Genomic DNA, 24,412 nt, shown 5'->3' on the forward strand with positions numbered 1-24,412 from the left:
CAGCTCTTCATGGGTGTGGGGATCTAGGCGCTAGCCCTCATGCACTGCAAATCCTTACCTCTCACCAGCACCAGAATCCAGTTGGGGATCAAACTTAGGGTTTGTTGTTTGGCAAATGCCCTAATTTTGTGGCATATCCCCAGTTCCAAGAAACACTTTTTTGAGGAGCATTATTTAAAAGAGATAATTTAATAGAATAGAAATTTAATATTAGTCTTTTTAATAAAGGGAAGAATTATTTAAGTTATTTTGTTTTAGGTATTTTCATGCTGTCTCTCTCTCTCCCCCTCCCCTCTCTCTCTCCCTCTCTCTCTCTCCATTCCCCTTCCTTCTTTCTATCCCTCTCCCTAACCTCCCTGTGTGTGTGTGTGTGTGTGTGTGTGTGTGTGTGTGTGTGTGTGTGTGTGTGTTGTATGTACACACTTGTACATCATAATACAGTAAATCATGTTATAAAAACATATTTCTTATTGTGGGGCTTGGTCAAATTGACTCTTCCTGGTTTTGGAAATGCATGTAAAAATCAATATAAAATTCAAACAATAAGAATAAGAATTAAAAGAGAGAAATGAGGTACAATAGCAAACAGAAAAAGATCGAAGGAGAGAAACAGTAGTTGTAACCACTTCATTATCAATCACCAATCCATTAGTTTCTTCAGAGAACAGGTTTCTGGTATCAGTGAAGAATGTTGTTTTAACTGCACTTTGAATGAAATAGCTAGCTTTTTAAAAAAGCATTAACACTGATGGAGTGCGGGAGCCCATTTTCATGTTCCTTGTGGCTTTACTCAGCAGGTCCACATAGAGAGGCTGATTAGGACCGCAGGCCTGAGTGCAGGTGTCTGGGATGGTCTGCACTTGGCTGTGCTGAGGGAGGAGGTCTTTTGCTCCACCCCTTGGCTTCTCTATAAATACACTGGGGCAGAGACAGGGCCCCTTGGAAAAGGTACCAGGCCCTCTCAAGGCTATCCTTTATTTTCTATCTGTTTATCTCCACAATCTAAATCCTTCTAATATTTCCTGCTGCTCACACTCAAGAAAACTCTGGGGAGCTGTGGGGTTGGTGGGTAAACACCCCGCAATAGAGGGATGAAATCATGCTGTCAGATCATGTGATTTATTAAAAGACTTGAGAACAAAATAGAATGAGAAAAAGAGTAGTACATGGCAGATCTAGGAAAAGGCTGCTCAGGACATTTGGGAATTGACTGTTTTAGAAGGAGGTGCTTGGATTTTGAAATTTGAAGAGCCACAGGAAAGGCTGGGAGGAAGGAGTGTGGAGGTGGGTGTACTAATGTGCAGAGGTAGAAAATGTTGAGTGAAATAGAGGCTCCAGCTGAAGGAGCATTGTCAGGAATATATCAGATATCCAGTTGGTAGAAGGTCATAAAAGGGGTTGGGTTTAGCTCAGTGGTAGAGTGCGTGCCTAGCAAGTGCAAGGCTCTGGGTTCGATCCTCAGCTCCAAAAAAAAAAAAAAAAAAAAGGGTCATAAAAAATTATGGCATTTAAATTCCAAAGCCATGAGCCATGATTTGAAATGTGTTTTAAATAAGGTGTATCAATCACCTGGACTGCATATAATCAATCCTCATTATTCTTAGATCCTATGTTTGTGAATTTAAGTACTTGCTAAACTTTATTGATAACCTCAAAAATCAATACTTGGCCCTTCTGCACTCATTTGTGAATATTCGCAAAGTGGCAAAATACTTGAGTTGCTCTTGAGCACATTCATAGCTGAGATCAAGCCATCATACTTGCATCTGGTGACCAAAGATATATTCTGTGGCTCATTTAGTGCCATCCTGCTCACATTTTTGTGCTTTGGGTTGATGATTCCATTGTTTTAAAATGACTAAGCATAGCACTGAGGTACTATCTAATGTTTCAAAGCACAGGGGAGTTGAGGTGTAGACTGTCTAGTTTTATGTCAACTTGACCCGTACAGAATGTGATGCATTGTTTTGACTGATATTTGATATGAGTGAGGGCCCAGCTCACTGTGGTTACTGTTATTCCTGGGCTGATGATCCTGGGTGCTCTAAGGTGGCAGGCTGAGCAAGCCCTGAAGAACAATTCTGTAAGCATGATTTCTCTAAGATGTCTGTGTTAGATCCTGACACTAAGTTGCTTCCCTGTTTGAGTTCCTGTCCTGATTTTGCTCAGCAGTGGAGTGTGACCAGAGAGTTGTAAGCTGCAATAAACCCTCTCTTCCCAAAGCTGTTTATGGTTATAGTGTTTTATCATAGCATTAGAAACCCTAACTTAATAGTGTGACCTAAATAAAATGATGGTCTACACTTGCTCTGTATATAAGGCTGTTGATTCTAAAGTCAATGTTAATGGATCAGCAATCTATATTGACATAATTTAGGTGTATTTTAATAGAAAGATACAAAAAATTGGGTTCTATATTGATTGCTTGATGGCAGTACTGTGGCACTATGCTCCTGGGAACCTAACCAGTAGTTAAGTATTTGCTAACTCAGTGTTTACAGGGATTATGCAGAAAATGAGCTATGGCTAGCAAGAGCTGACCAAAATAAAATTAGTCAAAATGTAAATGGATTATTAAAATAGAGTATTGATAGTCTTTTATATTTCTCAGTTCTGTCTTTCCTTCTGCAGTAATAAAGCTTTTATAAATTAAATACTCTGAAAAAATAAATGGAACATATTTAATCAGGAAATTGTGCCATGTGAAACTTCCTGGGAAAACATGATATACACAAATCTATTCACCCCAGATAGTGAACCTACAGCAGACCAAAGTAATATCTGCATCAAAGTCTGAGGTGAAGAACTAAAATGAGATTACCTTTTAGCTCACCAATGGGCTGTTGCTTTTGTTACTAACAGTGGATACACAATTACAGTTATGTGCAATAAGATTATGCTAATAGTTTTTCATCAGTCATACATAGGAAAATTTATGCCCTTTTATTATATGATATAATACATTGTATTTCTGATATGCTACTCAATCTATGGAATTTAATTAAATATATTAAGCATAGCTTAATAGTGGAATAATCACATGGTGAACACATTATTATCAGATTCTGTATATCAATTGGTGGCTGTATATATAGGCCAAGGTGAATTTGTGGATCAAAAATAGTACTTCAGGGTATGAGGCAGGTATTTGTATTGCTGATTATGGGTGTCATCATGATGATAATATTTCTGAGCCTGATTTGTTTTATAGCATTCTTTATCATTTTATATTGGGTCCTTGACTTCATAATTCCATTGTCATTATGAGTATTATATGACCTTATAATCACACAGATATTAATTGGAGTACTATTTAATCATTAAGACAAAGTATGTTTTTATAGAAATGGGCATAAATGTTTCAAAGCACAGGGGAGTTGAGGTGTAGACTGTCTAGTTTTATGTCAACTTGACCCGTACAGAATGTGATGCATTGTTTTGACTGATATTTGATGTTATATTAACCTTCAAAATTAGCAATCATTTTCGTTCAGCATTCAAGTGAAGACTATGATTAGGACCAAACTATGATGAATCAAAATGATGTTGCTTGATTAAAATTATATTTTCCTTAAATTAGTGCTGACTTTGTTCTTTGTGAACTAATCAAACTCACTATGTGAGTGGTTGCCCTCTTTGCTAAGACCTGATATTATGCAAATGCAATGATATTATGGTTTATTTTACAAATTTCTTACTGGTCAGTCATGCCAGTAAGTATTTCATAGTACCCTTATTGGAATTGATTCATGACATTTATTGATGATATGACAAGGGCTAAGCATGTAAGTTGTCAATAATCAGTCATAAGGTCCTGAAAACAGAGTTGGTAATAAATTTAATAACTGACTCTCCTGTCAAAATACATTACTATAATTTGTTGTTGACTCTGACCTATAATATTAGCATTTCAGAGAAAACTGCATAGAAGGAACATTCTCTGTAGAGTTTAATGATGACTAGTTATGTATGATTTGGGTTGAGTAAGATTAACTTTGATTCTCAGCTCTTCCTGTTCCATTTCATATCAAAACACCTACATCCATTTACCATTTAGTTATGTTCACCCTGTTAGGAATTTGTTTGCCAAACACCTTAGAGTGTTCCTTTCTCCTACCACATACCTGCCAAAATAAAAAGGTGAGTGTAAGTGGTGTGTGTGTGTGTGTGTGTGTGTGTATGCACACATGTGCATGCTCATGCACACATATTCACTTTCCAAGTGCATGTAGAAACCAGAGCTTAACATCTTACCTATTTTTATATGTGTGATGTTCCAGATTTCTAAGAATGTTTTCATGTATAGGGTTATTCTAATAGCTTAGGAATCATGAAATCTTAATACTAAATGTATTTTAATAAATAATTCACCATTTTCTCACAATTCATCACATTAGACAGAAAACAAACAAGATTGTTATTAAACATATTTTACCAAAATATGCAAAGTGGCATATAGCGTTTACTGCTTTATAACAATGTAGCAATTAAAAGAACTCAAGAACTCAGGAGGACCTTAGGTGGTGGCTCTGGCTAAGCACTTTTTGTGCAAATGCTTTCCAGTATGAGGTAAACTGAGGCTAGGTTCCCCATTTGCTGAAGGATTAGTTTATGTCTGGCTATTGGTCAAATATACTTCTGTATATAAATAAACTTCTGTAGCTTGCTGTAATGATGCTTATGATTTGACATTACTTTCCCCAGAATTGGTAATCTAGAGCCAGAGCATGCAAGGAAGCTGCAAAGAGGTGCCATTTGTAACCAGTTGCAGAAACTGCAGCTGACATCTCCACCTTATCCTAGTCATTAAAATGAAACATTACATATAGTCCCATTCAAGGATAGAGTAACCAGCCTTACATCTTAAAGGAAGTATTATCAACACTACTGTCTGTATGTGAGGGCTGCCGCTACAGTTTGAAGGAGGGTGTTCCCTTCCAAAACTCCTGTTGAAAGTCCTCAGTGAAAAGGTGTTAGTATTGTGTTTGCAAGATGATCCAAACTTTCTCATGAATGAGGCTGAGAAACGTTAGCTCATGTGGAGAAAATCTTAAGATTTCAGAAGTGTGGTGCATTCTTTATGTCTCTTCTTTCATGTATGTAAGATGAATTGCTCAATGGTCTTATTACTAAAAATCCGAAGCCAGATATTGGGGTAAATTCTGAAAGATAAGAGGAATATGACAAGTCAAAGCAAACCTCACCTTACCAACCTTCAGCTTCTAAAGAAACCTACTTCCTGTATACCCACGCCCATATTCCTTTCTGTTCTGCCAACTCATTTCCTCTTCTTGCCCAACTCTGTCACTTCCTGTCTGTCTGCACAGACCTCCAGACCTCCAAGATTAGCTAGGGTTGGAATGTAAGGTATGTGCCTCCATGCCTGGCTCTGTTCCCAGTGTGGCCTTGAACTCATTGAGATCTAGACAGATCCCTGCCTCCCTGAGTAATAGGATTAAAGGCATGTGCTACCATTGACTGACTTTGATGTCTAATATAGTGGCTGGCTTTTTCCTGTGATCCTCAGAGAAGCTTTCTTGGGGGACATAGATAAAATATCACCACACATGTGAGAGATTGTGTTGCTGTAGAATGGACACATTATGATGATTCATTTCAATGGTAAATTAGACTTTCTTCTCCTTAAGTACAAAGCTAATTCTTCATCACCTTTCAAACCTCATAATTGCCCAGTGCATAAAGTGTCCTTAACTTAACAAATGCCCTCAGACCTAAAATATTCTCTTTCCTGGTTCTACTGATTTTCCTGACATAAGTACCACATCTTCTTTATACTGATTATGGGCCTGTGCTGCTGCTTTCTCCCATGTTTTATTCTCTCCTATCTCATTTGGTTCACTAACCTCAGAAACAATTGTTTTCCCTTGACAAGATAAACCAACAAATTTTTATTTACTTGTTCACACTAAAATTTTCAAGAAATCCTCACCAAAGTGACTGGAAAATAAAATTGCATCAAGGGCAATTTAATATTGTTAAGTACCATGAATGATCTCCAATTTTTTTTTCAATTTTTTTCATTTTAATGCTTAAACATGTCAAAAGTGAAATATGTACCCTGAGTTCACTCCTAACATGAATATTAAGATTAGGTAGACATTTTCTTTGTCCTAAACTCAATAGCTTTGATTGTAATTCAGTCTTCGATTTTGTAGTAACTCCCATAGTCTACCAAATGATTCCACATGCACATTAATTGCTAAACGAACTTTGAAAAGTAAAGGCTGTTAACCATAATTAGTCAAGAATGAAACTATTTATTATAACTTTCCATTTAATCCAATTAGGGAAACCAATGTGCTTCATTCCATCTACAGCTTTCTGCTAATAGATTTAGATTCTCTTGAAGTTAATAGGACCAAATAAATAGAATGCAGCAACAGCAAAGCAAGCTTAGCACTCCATCAAGGATGGAGAATCTGTGCCTCTAAATTACACTGTAATCACTATTGAGGTCAGATCTTGAGTTGTAAAGATTTGGGGTTGATAACTTCAGTGGATGTAGGATTTGAGGTTAATATATGTTAAAAGCATATATCATGATGAGGCTGGAGAGAAGACTAAGCAATGAACAGCCCTTGCTGCTATTCTAGAACACAAAATTTGCCTTTCAGAACCAGCACTGAATGGCTCACAACCTCTCATGATTCCATTTCCAGGAGCTATGACACCCTCTTCAGGCTTCTGTGGCCACTGTACTTATGTACACATACATAATACACACAAACAAACAACACATACACACAAGAGCAAAATTAAAGAAGTTTTTTTTTTAAAGAACATAGGCAATATTTTCCACCCTGTAATTTAACCATACAACCTGTCCATAATGCAAGTGCCCTTAATATTTCTATTTTCCAAATAATAACACTCTTCTACAGAAAGATTTAGTGACTTACACAAAATTGCATATTTACAAGGCCATAAAGAGGCACATCCAGGAGTCGTCAGCTTCAATATCAATACATCATCCTTTCTGCCATGTATCTCATTATATATAACACTGATAGGTGACATGTGACATATGGCATAGGATATGATAGTTGTACTAGCTTACCTTTCTACCACACCATAAAGGAGTGTCTTCTTGAACTCTTGGTACAGGGTCCGGCAGTTAAGTGCCATTATAGAATTTAAGGTCATGAAAGGGTGGAGATGAGTTGACTGTACAATATCCATTATGAACTGCTAACTGTGTAGCCACTAATGGTGCATAACTCCTCCCACTGTTGCCATTTACCATCATTGTGTATTAAAAATATTGCCATCAGCTACTTCTCTGCAAGATGGGATGACTCTGAAGACCACTTGGGATAAGGAAACTCTGAAGCCTGAAGAGAGTATTTACATTGGAATACCATTTATGAAGCCAATGATAAGGAATCCAGCGCTAGTTATGCTCAACAAATCTAGTGAAGAATTAGAAATATATTTAAAGTGTAGTGGACTGCCAAATACTGGTTTAACCATGGTTATATTATTTCCTTTCCTACTGCAACTGTGGGAGCATTCTGGTCTCTTCACATCCTCACCTGCATTTTTTTTTTTTTTTTTGTCAAATGTTTAAACCGTGATAAGAGGCAGTCAGAGGAACATGCAAGACAGTGGGGAATACCTATGAGGTATGAATAGCATTTTTAAGTTAGAAAAACATTCTTTTTAATTTGATATATTCAAAGTGCTGTAAGGTTACCTGTAAATGATAATTTAAGTCAAAGTCACACTATAATTGTTTATGTTTATTATGTTTACAAATTTAATTTTAATTATTAAAAGGAAAATATGAAAAAAGCCCAAACTATCCAGATACTAAAAAAAAAAATAACTCAAAACAAAAATAATGAAACCCCTCTCCCATAGTAAAAAAACTTATTGCAACACTATCAGTTTTGTCACAGTTTTAGGTAATTTGAACATCATAGGCAAAATGAATAGGCATTTGACAAAGTTATTTGAATAAGTTGTACACTTTTCAGCTTTATAAAACTTTCTTTGAAAACATATTGAAAAAAATGAATTTGAGAAAAGATAATTTGTTTATAAGAAATGCTTCTAAATGTCCTTTTTACAAAGGGGCAGAAAAAAAATTTTTTTAATTATAATCAGCCTTAGGTTCCCCTGTCCTCCCCTCTCCTGCCCCCGTCCCCACCTTCCTCCCAGCCCCTCCCCTCCATTCCCATCTCCTCTAGGGCAAAGACTCCCCTGGGGATTCAGCTCAATCTGGTGGATTCAGTACAGGCAGGTCCAGTCCCCTCCTTCCAGGCTGAGCAAAGTGTCCCTGTGTAAGCCCAAGGTTCCAAACAGCCAGCTCATGCACTAAGGACAGGTCCTGGTCCAACTGCCTGGGTGCCTCCCCAACAGTTGAAGCTATTCAACTGTCTTACTTATCCAGACAGCCTGATCCAGTTGGAGGCTCCACAGCTTTTGGTTCATAATTCATGTGTTTGCATTAGTTTGGCTATTTGTCCCTGGGCTTTTTCCAATCTTGGTCTCAACAATTCACACTCATACAATCCCTCCTCTTTCTCGACAACTGGACTCCTGGAGCTCCACTTGGGGCCTGGTTGAGGATCTCTGCATCCACTTCCATCAGTTATTGGATGAGAGTTCCAGCAGGACAATTAGGGTGTTTGGCCATCTGATCACCGTACTTATTCAATATAGTACTTGAAGTTCTAGCCAGAGCAATAAAACAACATAAGGAGATTAAGGGGATACAAATTGGAAAGGAAGAAGTCAAGCTTTCCCTATTTGCAGATGGCATGATAGTATACATTAGTGACCCCAAAAATTCAACCAAGGAACTGATACAGCTTATAAACACCTTCAGCAACATAGCAGGATACAAGATCAACTTAAAAAATCAGTACCCCTCCTATATACAATAGACAAACAGGCTGAGAAGGAAATCAGAGATACATCACCCTTTACAATAGCCACAAATGATATAAAATACCTTGGGGCTACTCTAACTAAGCATGTGAAGGACCTATATGACAAGAACTTTAAGTCCCTGAAAGAAGAAATTAAAGAAGATGTCAGAAAATGGAAAGATCTCCCATGCTCATGGATAGGTAGGATTAACATAGTAAAAATGGCGATCTTACCAAAAGCAATCTACAGATTCAATGCAATCCCCATCAAATCACCAACACAATTCTTCACAGACCTGGAAAGAATAATACTCAACTTCATATGGAAAAACAAAAAACCCAGGATAGCCAAAAGAATCCTGTACAATAAAACAACCTCTGGAGGCATCATTATACCTGACCTCAAGCTCTACTATAGAGCTACCATAATAAAAATAGCTTGGTACTGGCATAAAAACTGACTTGTGGACCAATGGAATCGAATTGAAGTCCCTGACATTAACCCGCACACCTATGAACATACAATTTTTGACAAAGAAGCCAAAAATGTACAATGGAAAAAAGAAAGCATCTTCAACAAATGTTTCTGTCATAATTTGATGTCAATGTGTAGAAGGCTTCAAATAGATCCATATCCGTCACCGTGCACAAAACTTAAGTCCAAGTGGATCAAAGACCTCAACATAAATCCAGTTACTCTGAATCTGATAGAAGAGCAAAGTTTTAATTGGTAAGGGACTTGAACTCAGTGTGGTGGGCATGAAACTAATAGGAAAAACATTATAGTTCACATCCATTTAATGTGAAGGCATTATGAGATAATAGTATGTCTGTCCACATGTGAATTAAATGCTAACTTTCTTCATTGTTTTGTTTCCCTGACATGTAGGGCCTGAAACACATAAAATTTAATTTGGTCAATATTTTTCACTTGCTTTATCAATGCATTTATGTCATTATACTTGTTATTTAATCATTCGACTCTGGTGCATTTTGATTGTATAAGTCCTCAAATTTTGCCAGTAACAGCCACTATTTTACAATCTATCATCATTTATCTCTTTTTCTATTGTCTGGCATCTGTCTGTCTATCTATCTATCTATCTATCTATCTATCTATCTATCTATCTATCTATCATCTCTCTCTCTATATCTATCTACCTACCTACCTACCTATCAATGCATCTCTGTCTGTATAATATGAATCTAGCACTCTATCATTATTGTTCCATCTATCACCTCTCTACATACTTCTATGATAGCTTCTAGTTTCTTTATTCATTACTTTAATTCAGAATTAAAGAGAATAGCTTTAAATGTTGGCTCTCATTATTTTGTATTTTAAAACCTTGTGATTGGTTCAACTCAGCAACATTCCTTATGAGATCTTCACTCACATCTTTTTTTTTTCATATGTTAGCTAGCATATAGTTCAAATAGTTCCTTAGGACAGTGTAACAATAAACATCGTTATTCCTCATTTTTAAAACTAGCAGAGAAATTTACAATCTACTCTTGTTTATTTCTTCTCTCTCTCTCTCTCTCTCTCTCTCTCTCTCTCTCTCTCTCTCTTTCTCTCTCTCTCCATTTTTCTATTTGGAACACTGTATTGCCTGTGGAAAACACTACAAAACCTACCAAAGTCTGAGCAGAGTCTATCATATATGCATATACATTGATATCCTTTTAGGATGCACTGGGAGGCTCTTTTTCCCTTTCTAGAGTTAGTTTCATGATAATCCAATATGCTTTCCTTCCTGGCGTACATGAAACACATTTCACATGCATGAAGCCACCTTATTTGTTAATACCTTAAAAAGATTTATTTTTATTGATGCATATGTATGTATGCTTATGTGCACCATGTGTGTGCAAGTGACTGAGTAACTGACAGGGCATTGGGTTCTCTGAATTACAAGTAGTTGTGAACTTCCAGATATGAGTGCTTGGAGATGAACTCAGGTCCTCTCAAAGAGAATTAAGTGTTCTTAACTGCTAAACTATCTCTCTGGTTTCCTTGGTGATATCTTTTGAGTTATTTATCACAAATTAATCTCATGCAGATAAAGCATAAGAACAGAATAAAATGGACAGGAAGGGAGATGGAGGCAAAAAGATACATACTGACTTAATAACTAAAGTGCTAAAAATACCAACTGCTCTTCTAAAGGAAGTAAAGGTGTTGACAGATGATATTCAAACATACATTTATAAACTATAATGACAGCAAACACTTCTTATTTATCCCTCCAGGGAGAATGTACTAACAAACCACACTTGCCATGCATTGCATTAACTCAAAACATACCTACATAAATTTCTAGATCTTCTAGCTTTTTAAACAACAGTCAGATGTGAAACTTTGTGGAAGGTACCTACTACAACCTTCCCATCATCTTGCACCATCAGCACTAACCTGTTTTTTTTTTTTTTTTCTGCCTTAACCTGGGCGTCTCTAGGCACTGACAGATACCCCTTGAATTTAAAAAGTGTACCTCTGAGTCAAACCATCTTCTCCTGGGCCAGTGACTTGTTTTGGAGTGAACATATGCCTCTGTTTTGACCAACGACATTTAGCCTGAGTCATCTGGTTGGCATTACCCTTCTATTTTCTAGTATATCACCACATTAGTACTATCCTTGTATTTTTATGTGAGAAAAGAAACATTATGTGTATAGGTTCATTGTCTGCATATATGTCAGTATAACACACACATGCAGTGCTCATGAAGGCTGGCAGACTATGTCAGATTCCCTGAAACTGAAGATAGATGGTTGTGAGCCATCATTTAGGTACCAATAATCCAACCTGAGTCCTGTGAAATACCAGGCAGTGTTCTAACCACTGAGCAAATTAGTCTTATAAAATTGATGGTGTAAAGCACCAGCTTATTCTCATGTGTTCTTTAAATCCCTTACAGTGAATGTGGGACCCTTATTGTCAACAAGTATATAATGTCAACAAGTATTCAGCAAGTATGTAGTGACTCTTGATTATAGACCCTCGAAATCCAGTGCAGAAAATCTAATAGCATGACCTGGTATTTTTAAATTATGGAACATATATTCTATTTTGTTAAGATTTATTTTATTTTTAAGTGTGTGTGTATATGTGTCTGTGTGTGTGTGTTCATGTGTGTTGGGGTGTGTGTAAATAAGTGTGGGTGCCCATAAAGGCTAGGGCCATTTGATTCCCTATAACTGCAGTTCAAATTGGTTGTGATCCATCTGAATTGGTTGCTTGGCATTGAACTAGGGTCTTCTTAAACAGAAGTACATTTTGTTAACCTCTGAGCCATCTTTGCAGTCCTGGAATGTTTATCTTCGTAAAAAATAATCACTTTGACCAATATTAAAGTTTTAGAAATGGAGTATATTTTCTTTATGAAATTAAAAAACTAAGAAGAAAATGCCACTTACCATAGTTAGTACATCAGAATGGGACATTAGAAAAAAATACTGTAATGAACTTGTCTCTGATAACATGAATTTTGGTCCTCATTTTCATTGCTTGCTAGGGTCTCAATCAATGTTTTGACTTTGTTCTTCATTCTTTTCCACATTGTACATGGGGGTGGTTTAGCCTTTGAAACTTTTATCAGGAGCAAATCCAGGATCCACTGATTTCTTCTCAAAAGGCTCTAGCCCATCAGTTAGCCAGGCAATTTTATTCCCATGAGTATTTCAGCCATGAGGAAACTCAGCAGGAGCAAAGCCAATGAAGAGAAGTAACCCACTGAGGTCTGGAATATTTGGTGCATTGGATCAGTCCAGGATTATGAAGCCTAAACTTCCCATTTTAAACAAGAAGCTAGATGGAATTCTTTCCATAATATACTGTCCGTTAACTCTGAAAATAAAAAAAGCTATTGGTCTCTGATGCCTATGTTCATTGGTCATTGAGCTAACATTTAGAAGTTCAACATTAACATAATAGATTGTTCTTCTGGTAATGAGGAAGTAAGACACTACCACTAAGGCATACAACATCATGGCTGGTGGCATGTGCACCCAGGGTGGCGTCAGGTTGGGGCATTTGAATTTTAAAAAAAGGCTAGAGGAACTCTGTCTTGAAACCAAAACCAAAAAAAAAAAGAAAGAAAAAGAAAAAGAATATAATTTCATAAAAATGAATATGAATTAATTATTAATTATCGGGGGATTTACTAAGGCAACTCCACATAGTTAAAAGGGAGCTTTATTTTGGGAGATAACTTACAGCTAGTAAAGGTGTTGGTTACAGGATCCAGGATAGGCGTGGTGCTGGATTCTCTGCTTGGTCTACATCTAGCATCCAGTATCACTAGGAACCAAGAGAGACGGCACATCTGGATCTTGGGTCCTAAGGGCTCCCATCCTGGCCCCGACTCAGGGGCAGGTCATAGGTAGCCGGAACAGTTACTGGAAGCCTCACTGGGGGTAGTACTTCTAGGTCAAGCTGGAACAGCTACCCACTACAATTATTTATTATGGATTTATTTTACTAATTATTTATTCAGGTCAGTAGTAAAGTAGGAGTAGATAAAAAGGTTAAAAGTGATTTGAATTACATGTCAGAAATGTAGATTTAAACAATCCATTTGGAAAGGTGAACAAAACATTGGGAGGCAATTGCTGAGTTAGCTACATATAAGTTGGTCATTGCCTTAGGGGGCAATAACATCATTGTGTTTGGTAATATCTCTTCTAAAAAGCATTATGTAAATAATTTAAACCCCAGTGTCTGGGTCTAGGGCTTTAGTTTAGGTGACTATGATGTCAATCACAAGTATATTCTCTTAGGGATGTAAGTAGCTCTTGACTAAGCTGGTTAAGTTATGGTCCAGGGTACCAGAGCAAGGATATACTGGGTCTAGAGAGTTGGGTAAGTGTATAAAATGCTTACCATAAAATGTAAGGATCTCACTTCAGGTGCCCAGAACCCATGTGTAAACCTGAGTATAAGTGGTGAGAACCTGTAATTTTTATCCTGGAGGTAGCTGGAGGTCACTAAAAAGCTCCTCTGGCCAAAACAGTGAGCTGAAAGTCCTGAAGAGATTCTGCATCAAAAAATAAGGCAGTGATTGAAGAAAACATCTAATGCTGAGATCTGGTCCTCATAAGCACACACACTTGTGCATGCATAGCCATACACATGTGCATGTATGCATACATATGGACCTGTACTCATACACAAATATGTATATACACAGAGATGTATTGCCCATAATTTGGGAAACTTTTTCTGAGTTTTAACTAAGTGTATTGAGGATACAGTTGCTAACATTAAAAAATAGAGGTATTGAATTTTAAAGTAGCATCCTTCAAAGATTGACAGCTCTTACTTCTTAATTCATCCTTGTGCTATGAAGGCATTGCTGGATGTGTTAATATAGAGCAGTGGTACCAGGTCAGCATGTTGGATGATCAATACTTCTGAAACTCATAAAATGAAAGGCCTGGTGCCATTATAAAGTGCATTGGGATTTCAAGCTTCATATTAAAATTGATGCTTTATGGTTGTGATTCAAATAACTGATATATTTTTATATGACACATTGCCACACAGGTTTGAAGAAAAATTCAATTTAAAGGTCCTTGGTTTTAAACTAAAGGTTGAATATGTTTTTTATTTTGAGAATTAATTTGGGAAATGAGATACAAAGTAACTAGTGACTGAAGAAAAAGATGCCATCCTATTTATTAATGTACCTTTGTTTTATAACAACCACATTATCATTCCTTAGCCACTAACAATAATATCAGGAGTCATACATAAAACTTACACAAAGCTTTCAATTCTTAGCTTTTAATGGATGGGTGAAGGCATGAATGTGTAGAACATATTTGGATTGTTGTCTTGACAGATGTCTTAAAACTTTTACTTTTAGATGAAGTCCTATTTTAGTTCAGGCTAAACTAATTAAAGTTTATATAAAAATCTTAGCTAATTAGTTATATGATCATGATAATTGTTCCCAAAGTCTCATTCAATATGGTTGATTGAGAATATCAAGATAAAAAGAACTAATAAAAAGTGAGTTAAAAATTCTATTATAGTACTATTATACTATATACTGTATTATATATATTACATTATAATATATAATATACTGTACATATTATGGCATATATATCTACCATATATAGCATAAATAGTACTGTTTTGTCCAAGCTGAATTTCACTCAACATAATAGAACAATTGGTAAGCTAAGCAAGGCAGCCAGAACATTTAATTGTAGTTAATATGGAGGAAGGAGGCATGCTTGCTCTATAGATTTCTGTTGATCACTAATCATCCTGTGCCTGCAGTTTTCTTGGATGTGCTTGTTTTGATACTATTAGTTAAATTAAAAAGTATATCCTATAGGACTTCTATTAGCTAGTTACATGAATAGTCTTGGTAACTTACAATCACATGTGTATAAAAGCTAAAGTATTTGGGGGATATAATAGTTATTGACATTTGTAGATGACAAGAAAGGTACAAATATTAAATCAAGTCAGGAATTTTCTATGCAGCAACAAAGACCCTCCCAGAGCTGACTGGAATGTAGTTCTCTCTGTGAATGAGATACCTGCAGGCCATAGAGAAACCTTTTATTTTTCCAAACCTGTAACAGTAAAGGATAAGTTCTGCCGTGAGCTCAGAATAATGAAAATTTAAATATTTTTCTTAATCAGTAATTAATCTAATCCAAGAAATGACTGCTTTATTAATAGAAAAATTAACTAAACTTGATCATTTCTTTCTTAGCAATTGAATTCCAAGTAATTTTCACAGAATTATTTCTCAATCTGCTGCCAGTCTCTGTAAAGCCTGTTTTCTCCCCCTTCTTCCTTATTAGAATTGCAAACCCTTTTACCTGAAATCAGGAGATTTAATGAGGATTAATGAGACTTTCAGATTCAAAGGAGTGTTTAACAATGGTGTTTTCTGAGATATTTAGAATAAAGAGCTGTAACTGTGTGCTTGTTTTCCTTCCTTTGGCTATCTGACAGTTCTCCTAAAAGATGTATTTATGAAGACATTTTAAATGAATGAGTCAGCTTACAACGTTATTACTGAAGGTGTTACCACAGAGAAGGTAGAATGAGAAGAAGCAGTGGAGGGTCAGAGGAAATGCTTTTCTGAGATCAAATGTCCTTGCTGACACACTTCTTTCTTCAGAGACACAGGATGGCAGTTTAGGTTTTCTGTCTCCTTGGAGACAGTTACTATGCCAATGACCACAAACAAAATTGAGTGTTCAGTGTCCTCATTGATGATAGGGACCTTGTACGGTAATGACAACTCACAGAAATCATGTTTTTCTCCATTTTTGTCTGTTATGATTAGATTTATAGTCTATAACGTATGCTAATTGTACAAAATAAGGAGTTTCATCCTGGCATTTCATACTTATATATAATAACCATAGTCATGTTCTTTCCCCATATTGCCTTCTATTGTTTTCCCATGAGCACTTTTTTATATGATGAAGCATAACAGTGAGGGCCATTGACAGTGACCCCATCTGCAACTGAAGTCTCCCACCTCACACCAGTTAGAAAGCAAAAAAGCAAACAGAGGGTCAGTCTGTGGCCTGGAGATTGCTATGCTCTGTCTCTGTTGTATTGGTAACATGGTAACATGGGTAAGCTGCTCCAGCCTTTTCTTCTCCCTTGTAGTATGGAGTAAACTTTTTTGAATAAGACTCCCCTTGCATCAGTCATCATCCATCCAGAAAGACCACAATCTTCCTAAAACATGTCAAACAAATACAGAACACTGTAGTTAGAGTTTTTGTGCCTGGCTCACAGTCAAGACAAATCTCTCTCACCCGCCAGGCTCATTGATGCTCAGAACCAACCAAGTAAACACACAGAAACTTATATTGCTTACAAATTGTATGGCCACAGCAGGCTTTTTGTTATCTACTTCTTCTATCTTAAATTAACCCATTTCTTTTAGTCTATACTTTGCCACATGGCTTGTGCCTTACCAGTGTCTTCACATGTTGCTTCTCATGGTGGCGGCTGGCGGTGTCTCTTTGCCCTAGCCTTCCACCTCTCAGAATTCTCTTCTCTCTTGTCCCACCTATACTTCCTGCCTGGCCACTGGCCAATCAGAACTTTATTTACACAGAGCGATATCCACAGCACTTCGCATTTTCTTTTTTTTTAAAGGAAGGTTTTAACTTTTATATAGTAAAATTACATATAACAAAACAATTATCAAGTAAGAATTACAGTTACAATATTAAAGAAGATATCCTATCTATCTTATATTTGTGAGTCCAAGGTTTTATATCTAACTTATCTTTTATCATAACTGAGAAAATTATAACTATCTAGTTTTTAACCACATCAAAGACCTCAGAAGGATATAATATTATCTGAGAACTGGGAGAAGGATGCAAGCAACTTTCGGGAGTCTTGTAGGGTAGACAGAGACAGCTGGCAGCCTGGACAGTCACCTGATGTTTCTTTGTAAAATTGGGGCATTTGTCTTTAGCCCAGAGGGCTAGAGTCTCTTGGTCACTTTTTTTAGTGTCTTGTAGAATGTCTGAGAGTTTTTTTCTGTGAAGCAGGAACCTGAAGGACCATTTTGTCAAGCAAAGTTCAGTAGTCACCTTTTTATGGATCCTGTATGTCCAGTTGATCAAGCAGTCCAGGCAAGAATAGTTTCTTTCCCAAATGGCTATTTTTGCCAAGGTGAAGATAAACTCCATATGAAATGTCTTTAATGCCCATCCTCCTCTCTGAAGTAAATCGGTGCTGCCAGGAGCAGACATGTCTCACTGTCCAGAAAGTCTAAATTTTAAAAGTATTTTAAATGTCATATTTTGTAGGTCTTTGAAGTATTTGAAGATTACCTATCTATCTGAAATATCTCTGTGTATATCTAGAAGACTTAACTAACATGGATACGAGTATGATTATCATAGATGACTAATTATTAATCTATTTTTAATTATCCATTTTAATTTAAAATGAGCTATACAAACATAATACCTTAAACAAAAGTAAAAATATACACATAGTATAACAAAATTAACTTTAAGTTTGTATCAACAGATTAAAATCTATATTAATGTAAAATATTTTAAACAAGTTGTTCTTTAGAAGTAAGTTTCTTAATCTACCTTTCATCCTATTCTATTTATATCATATGTACTTTTTTTTCCTTTAGAAAGAGATCACATTTATAATCAACCTGATTTTAAAAAAAAATATTGTTTTTTCTCTGTCCCACACCAGCGGGCTCTTCTGATTTGGGACATAAGAATCTCTTAACTTTTTTTTTTTTTTAAGCAATATGTTTGGGTTTAGAGCCAATTCCATCTCCAAAGCCACCTTGATAATTTTGGGAATGTGGGCATAGTTTTTCTTACTACTTCCTGCTGGAGAGGGGTGCTGTATCTTATGGGGACACAAAGAAAATTTTAGGATTATGGAGTAGTCCGTGAGAGTGAACCTCTGAGCCAGGTGCCTTGAAACCATTCTGGATGTTGGGTCTTCTGGGCCACGGTGTCATCGGAGACCTTTCAGGTGGTCTTGGCTGATCAAACCTGATGTATCTTAATCTGGAACAAATCCACAGCCTCTGGCTTTCTGTGGAAACAAACGCAGAGCCTCTTTTTCAAAGCAACATATCCGTATATTGAAATTTTGAAGTCAAAGTGTCTTTAAAATATATAGATTGGCTTAACTCTGCTGCCTTTACAATCAAATATCTCTTTTTAGTTAAAAATCCCAAACACAACACAACCCAGATTATCTGTGTAATATCCATCTTTACATGGCTTATTTTTTTATATTACCTTTATTGTCACTTTAAAGACTTTATTTTTAAATACTATCTATTTGTTTATATACCTGCATATATTCCTTTTTTTTAAAGCCTAAGTACATTTTTATACATATTTAAAGTCTTGTTCCATCTGAATTTGTCTTATTGTGAATCAATTGCTTTAAAGTGTAGCATTTTTAAGACTTTAACACCACTATGGCTGCTGGCTCTGCCCCTGTCAGCTTCCCAACATGGAGGTGGTCCAGTTTACCGCCAGCTCTGGGTCTGGAGCCATGTGTACCATCAACTATCAGAAGCAGTTCTGTCAAAGCAGTGCATAGCCCAGAGACTTTTTTTTTCTTTTTTAACTAGCAAAGGCTAAATCCACCATGCAGCTGAGTAAAGTACCACTTGTAGACTCCTCATTCCCACCACACTGCAGGTCAGATGCACATGCCAGGTCAGATGCCAGGAACCCTCTATAGTAGCTCAAACCGGCAGGCTGCCACTAACTTGAGAGAGACAACTAGGAAGCTGTTTTTAACTCTGTATTAGAATCTTTTTTCTCAGGTTTTAGGTGGAAACTCTTGCCCCATGTTGGGCGCCATTTGTAGTTAGAGTTTTCCTCCCTAGCTCACAGTCAGGACAAATCTCTCTCATCCGCCAGGCCCATAGACACTCAGAACCAACCAAGCAAACATACAGAAACTTATATTGCTTGCAAACTGTATGGCCGTGGCAGCTTCTTGTGATCTACTTCTTCTATCTTAAATTAACCCATTTCTATTAATCTATACTTTGCCCACGTTGCTTGTGGCTTACCAGTATCTTATGTCTTTTCTGTCATGGTGGTGGCTGGCAGTATCTCTTTGCCCCAGCCTTCCACCTCCCAGAATTCTCTTCTCTCTTGTCCCGCCTGTACTTCCTGCCTGGCCACTGGTCAATCAGAATTTTATTTACACAGAGCGATATCCACAGCAGAACACTTACTTGAAAAGTTTTGGAAAGGATAGAGAGAGAAGGGAGTTGATACTAAAGACTACTGAAAAATCTTTTTAAAATTAAGTGTTAGAATTTATTCTTACTTTCGTATATGTATGTCCTAAGTGTGCATATGCCACATGTGTGGGGTTATCCAAGGAGACAAGAAGAGGGAGTTACATCTTTTGGAGCTGGAGTTACAAGCGGTTGGGAGATGGATGTTGGGGACCAAACTTAAGTTTTGTGAAAGAAAACCAGGCACTCTTAAGCAGAGGGTTGTCTCTCCAGTCCCTGGAAACTCTTTCAGTCCTGAGGGAGTAAAAAGGAAAGGGGGTCCAGAAGTAAAAGACCAAGAAGAACTCACTGCTGTCTGTAGCATGAATCTTAAAGAGTCTTATTAATAAAAACAAACCTGGAGCCAGGTACTGGGGTCAACGCTGGGAGATCAGAGAAGCAGAACAAGCCACAGCCACCTCAACTTGCCAATTCCTCAGCTGATCCTGTTTCATCATACTGGATGCCTCTCAGCTGAAACTGTGCTGTTCAAAAGCCTAAAAGCTTAACCAGGCCATGGCTGGCTATTTCCAGTGTGGCCTTGAATTCACAGAGATCCATGCCTCCAGAAGGCTAGGATTAAAGGTGTATGTGACACCATTTTCTAGCCTCTGTATCTAGTGGCTGTTCTATTCTCTGACCCCAGATAAGTTTATTAGGGTACACAATATTTTGGGGGACACAATATCACCACAGCTGTCATTTTGGCTCTGTGCTGCCATTATCGACTGGTGCTTGAGAAAACACAAAGGCAGCTGGAGTCTCTGGCCTTATCCACTGGTTCTCTCGAGAAACTGCAAAGGCAGTTAAGTCTCTGCTCACACATACAGTTAACAGCCTTGCTAATAGAAATACCCTACAAGCAGTGGGAAAAGAGACCCTACTCTTCCTTTCCTGTTACTTCCTTCTCAAACTTCCCATTAGTAGCAAACCAATAGCCATAAAACAAAAGGTCTAGAAAATATATTTGATATGAGTTTCAAGTTTTGGGGATAGAAAATAGACCAGGAAAGGGCTAAACTCAGAGAAAAACAAGTGGGCAAGTGACTGTACACCGTCATGAATGCTATCAGTTGGATGTGACTCCTGACTCCTGCAATTCTGCTGTGGAAAGCTCTTAGCTGTCTTCCCAATATCCAAGCACCATGCCTCGACCTACTCTGGGCCCTGGTCTTCACATCTCAGATTTTACTGCATGGAGGTGCCCACTTATTGCCCATAGTTCGTTCTTTTTCCTGTGTTGAATGTCTACCATCTTTGTAGCTAGAATCTTCTGATTTATAGTTAAATATAACCACTGTGTCTGGTCCACTCACTGAAACCATTCTCTACCCATACAGACATAGATCTCATGGTGCTTCATTTGAATTTGAGAAGAAGTCATAATCCCCAGGACTAGTTTTCTTAAAAATCAAGACCAGTTATTCCATATCTGAATATAAGAAGAGTCAATTGCAAGGACATTTTGTACATTTACTTTAACAGCCACATAACATTAGCCCTTCCCTTTAAATCTATGATCACCTGCCAAATATTTTCATGTGGATGAAAAAGGATGAGTCGAGGTTCATCCCCCTAAATCTATTTCTGTTAGGTTTTTTTTCCTCTATGAATGTTGTCCTATCATTTATTAAACATATTTGAAAATTTCAGGTTTTTTACTTTTTATATTCCCTTAGGTATGTTTAGCTTTAATTTTCATTTTATTTTCAATTCTTTACAAAGCATTAAAGGTGCTTTACTTGGTCTTATCTTTATTATCCATGAGATGTCAAGCAGAATTTAAGCAATCTCTGTAGTACAAGGAGGAGAGATTCTGCTTTAAAATATGCCATAGCTTCAAGCCATTTCTTCCTCCTCCTCTTCACAGGTGCTGGTAAATTGTACAACTTCTCTTCCATGGAGAGAAAAGGTTTTTTCATCAATCATTCAGCTTATTTATTCTCTTGCCTCTTTCTAATCACTGCTCCAGATGGTAACCAGTGTGGTGTGGTAGTGACTTTTCTTTGCATGGTGAAATAAGACAACAGATCCTTTTGCATTATTCAAGAAGAATAACTTTCAAGAAAAAAGTAAGAAACATTGAATTCTCTGTAACTTGTCTAACAAAATGTGTTTTCTACATATCTCCTTTCAGATCCAATAAGATCTAATTATTATTTTTTTCCACTGTGGTTTTTAATACATCTTTCTTTTTAATTTGGCTTTGCTTCAATATTAATTCTAAGTGATTCACAATTCCATGAGATTGAATTTTGCTTCTAGATGGCACTCAATAATAAACCAGTGAAATATTCTAATTATACACATATATGTTAATTGAAGACTATTGGTTTTAGAGGAAAAGGCAATGATTCAAAGAAGGGAGAAAAGTAATTTGTAATATTATACTTATATAATTGGATGAATTAAGGGCATTGAATGATTAAAGGTTTCTTTATTTGTATCATGGTTTGATCATTGCATATTGTTCATGGATGTTTTTGTCCTAACACTGGGTCTTTCTGCATGGCAGGCTACTTAGAAGTTTTTGATCTATGGTTTCCCATAAGATAAGATGTGATGCCTCTTAATCAACACATCTGTTTTCCTAGGTAACACAGATTGCTTGTATCCCAGAGTGGATGCTTGTGCATGTCCATGTTCCAGCCCTGGCTGTCAGAAGTCTCACAATCATAAGTCATGAGGCTTTACCTGGGGCTTATGCTCTTTCTGAGGTTAGAGATGGATAAACCTAAGGATTCTGAAGTACACATTTAGAAATTTTAATTAAAATTAAATTCTTTACATCATTTACCTGTTTCTGGAGTTTTCCTGGTCCCACCTGGATCCCACAGTCCCACAGCTGCAGCTGCTCAGACTCTCACACAGGCTTAATATTAATTATTAAGCCATGGCTCAGGCTTCTTGCTAGCAAGAGCTTACATCTTAAATTAACCTACTTCTATAAATCTACACTTTGCCACATGGCTGTGACTTACTGGTACCTTTACATCTTGCTTCTCCTGGAGGTGGCTGGCAGTGTCCTCTCTGTTCTTCTTTCTCCTTCCTACTCTCTAGTTAGAATGTCCTGCCTAACCCTATTCTGCCTAAACAGCCTTATTTATCAACCAATCAGAGCAACATGTTTTCACAGTGTACAAAAAGACATTCCCCCATCATTTACCCTTTCACTTTCCTTCTTTTAACCCTTCTATGTATCTCCCTGCCTTGTTCTCTTTCCATTCATAGCCTTTGTCCTCATTTCATTTGATTGTTATTATGTTTATAATTTCAATGCTAACCAGTTGGTAGTAGATACCAATTGGAAACCTTCTTCTGGGGGAAGATCTTTCTCCTCTTCCCAGCATTTCTTAGTTGCCTATAGTTATTTGTCTTGGGTTAACGTCCTGCAAGATGTCCCCCTTTTATGTTAGCATGTCAGTTGGGTGTCACCTTTGTTCAGGTTTTATTATAGTAGGTGTGATGTTGAGTCTTCATAGGTGTAGCTTCTTTGACATTTCTAGGAAACAGAATCTTACAGCAGATAGCCTTTGCTTTGGCTCTTATAATCTCTCTACCCCCACATCCATGATGTTCTCCTAACCTCAGGTGCAGGAGCTGTGTTGAAGATGGATCTATTGCTCTATCTAGTAAGGGAGACCAGCTCCCACTCCCACTCCCCCGCCCCTGCCAGGATACTCTTGAGGAGGGAGAAGTGAGAGATAATTAGATAGAAATATATAGAGAGAGTTAGAAACACAGGATAGCTCAGGAGGGCCTAGGTCAAAACCCACAGTCCCTTCTGTCTCTTCTAATGGGCTTTTAAAGGAATGCTAAGGGGTGAAGCAAAAGAACTCCCCCCAATACAGCCAAGTGCAGACCATTCCAAACACCTGGTGACCATGCACATGGTCAAGCCATTCCCTAATACAGCCCTGCTGTGTAAAGCAAGCTCAGATCTCACTAGGAAGCTTTTGTGGGCTCCCAAAGGTCCCTCCTCTTAATTTTTTTAGAGCCCCTCAGATTGAGTGAGGTCTGTCTTAGGTCATTCTCCCTGATTATTTCTTCCATTACCCATCATGGAGATATACTTTCCATCAAGCATACTCTGTCTTAGACTGGAAGCTATCAGGAAGAAAGTTGCCCATCCTTGACTCTCAGCCTCTGGCAAGCTCAGCTTGCTTTCTTTGTAAAATCTAGGGCCACATTCTCTGAGTTGAGACTGTCCACAGTGGGTCCTTCCATATCAATCATTAATCAAGAAAATGCCCTATAGATACTGGCATAGCAAAATGGAGTCATTTTTCTTAATTGAAGGCTCCTCTTTCCAGATGATTCCAGACTATGTCAAGTTAGCAAAGAACTAACCTGAATGGAAGGAAAAACAAGGGGATCAAAAATTCAAGGCCAGCCTAGGTACATAGTAAATTAGAGGCTAGTCTGAGCTATGGGAGACCCTGCCTCGAACAAAGCAAAAATCCTTAAGTGTAATCCTGGCTCACCATTGGCTATCCAAAGCAATGAGATCAGAGAAATGTTTTCAAATCTTAGGAAATACTTCAAGGAAAATAAGAAAGATACTTTCCTGTATCTTTTTTTTTATTTTAAGATTTCAAATGCTGAACACATTTCCTGCTCACATTTCCCTACCCTCTCTTTTCTCTCTCCTTTCTAACACTGGTCTCCCATTAGTCCTGTAGATAGTTTTACTTGTACTTCACTGTGGTAAACACACACACTCACACA

At 37.2% G+C, this 24,412-nt stretch overlaps 1 protein-coding gene and 1 pseudogene across 6 annotated transcripts in view; one reads left to right on the forward strand and one right to left on the reverse strand.

The window, feature by feature from the left end:
- Window positions 1-24,412, forward strand: part of Marchf1 (membrane associated ring-CH-type finger 1) — a 764,409-nt gene that overhangs the window by 132,926 nt on the left and 607,071 nt on the right. The gene's annotated exons all lie outside the window — the stretch shown is intronic.
- The window catches only part of LOC118597775, a 165,382-nt pseudogene continuing 153,505 nt past the window's right edge, over window positions 12,536-24,412 (reverse strand).

Source organism: Onychomys torridus, chromosome 17, assembly GCF_903995425.1.
Source record: "Onychomys torridus chromosome 17, mOncTor1.1, whole genome shotgun sequence".
NCBI lineage: Eukaryota > Metazoa > Chordata > Mammalia > Rodentia > Cricetidae > Onychomys > Onychomys torridus.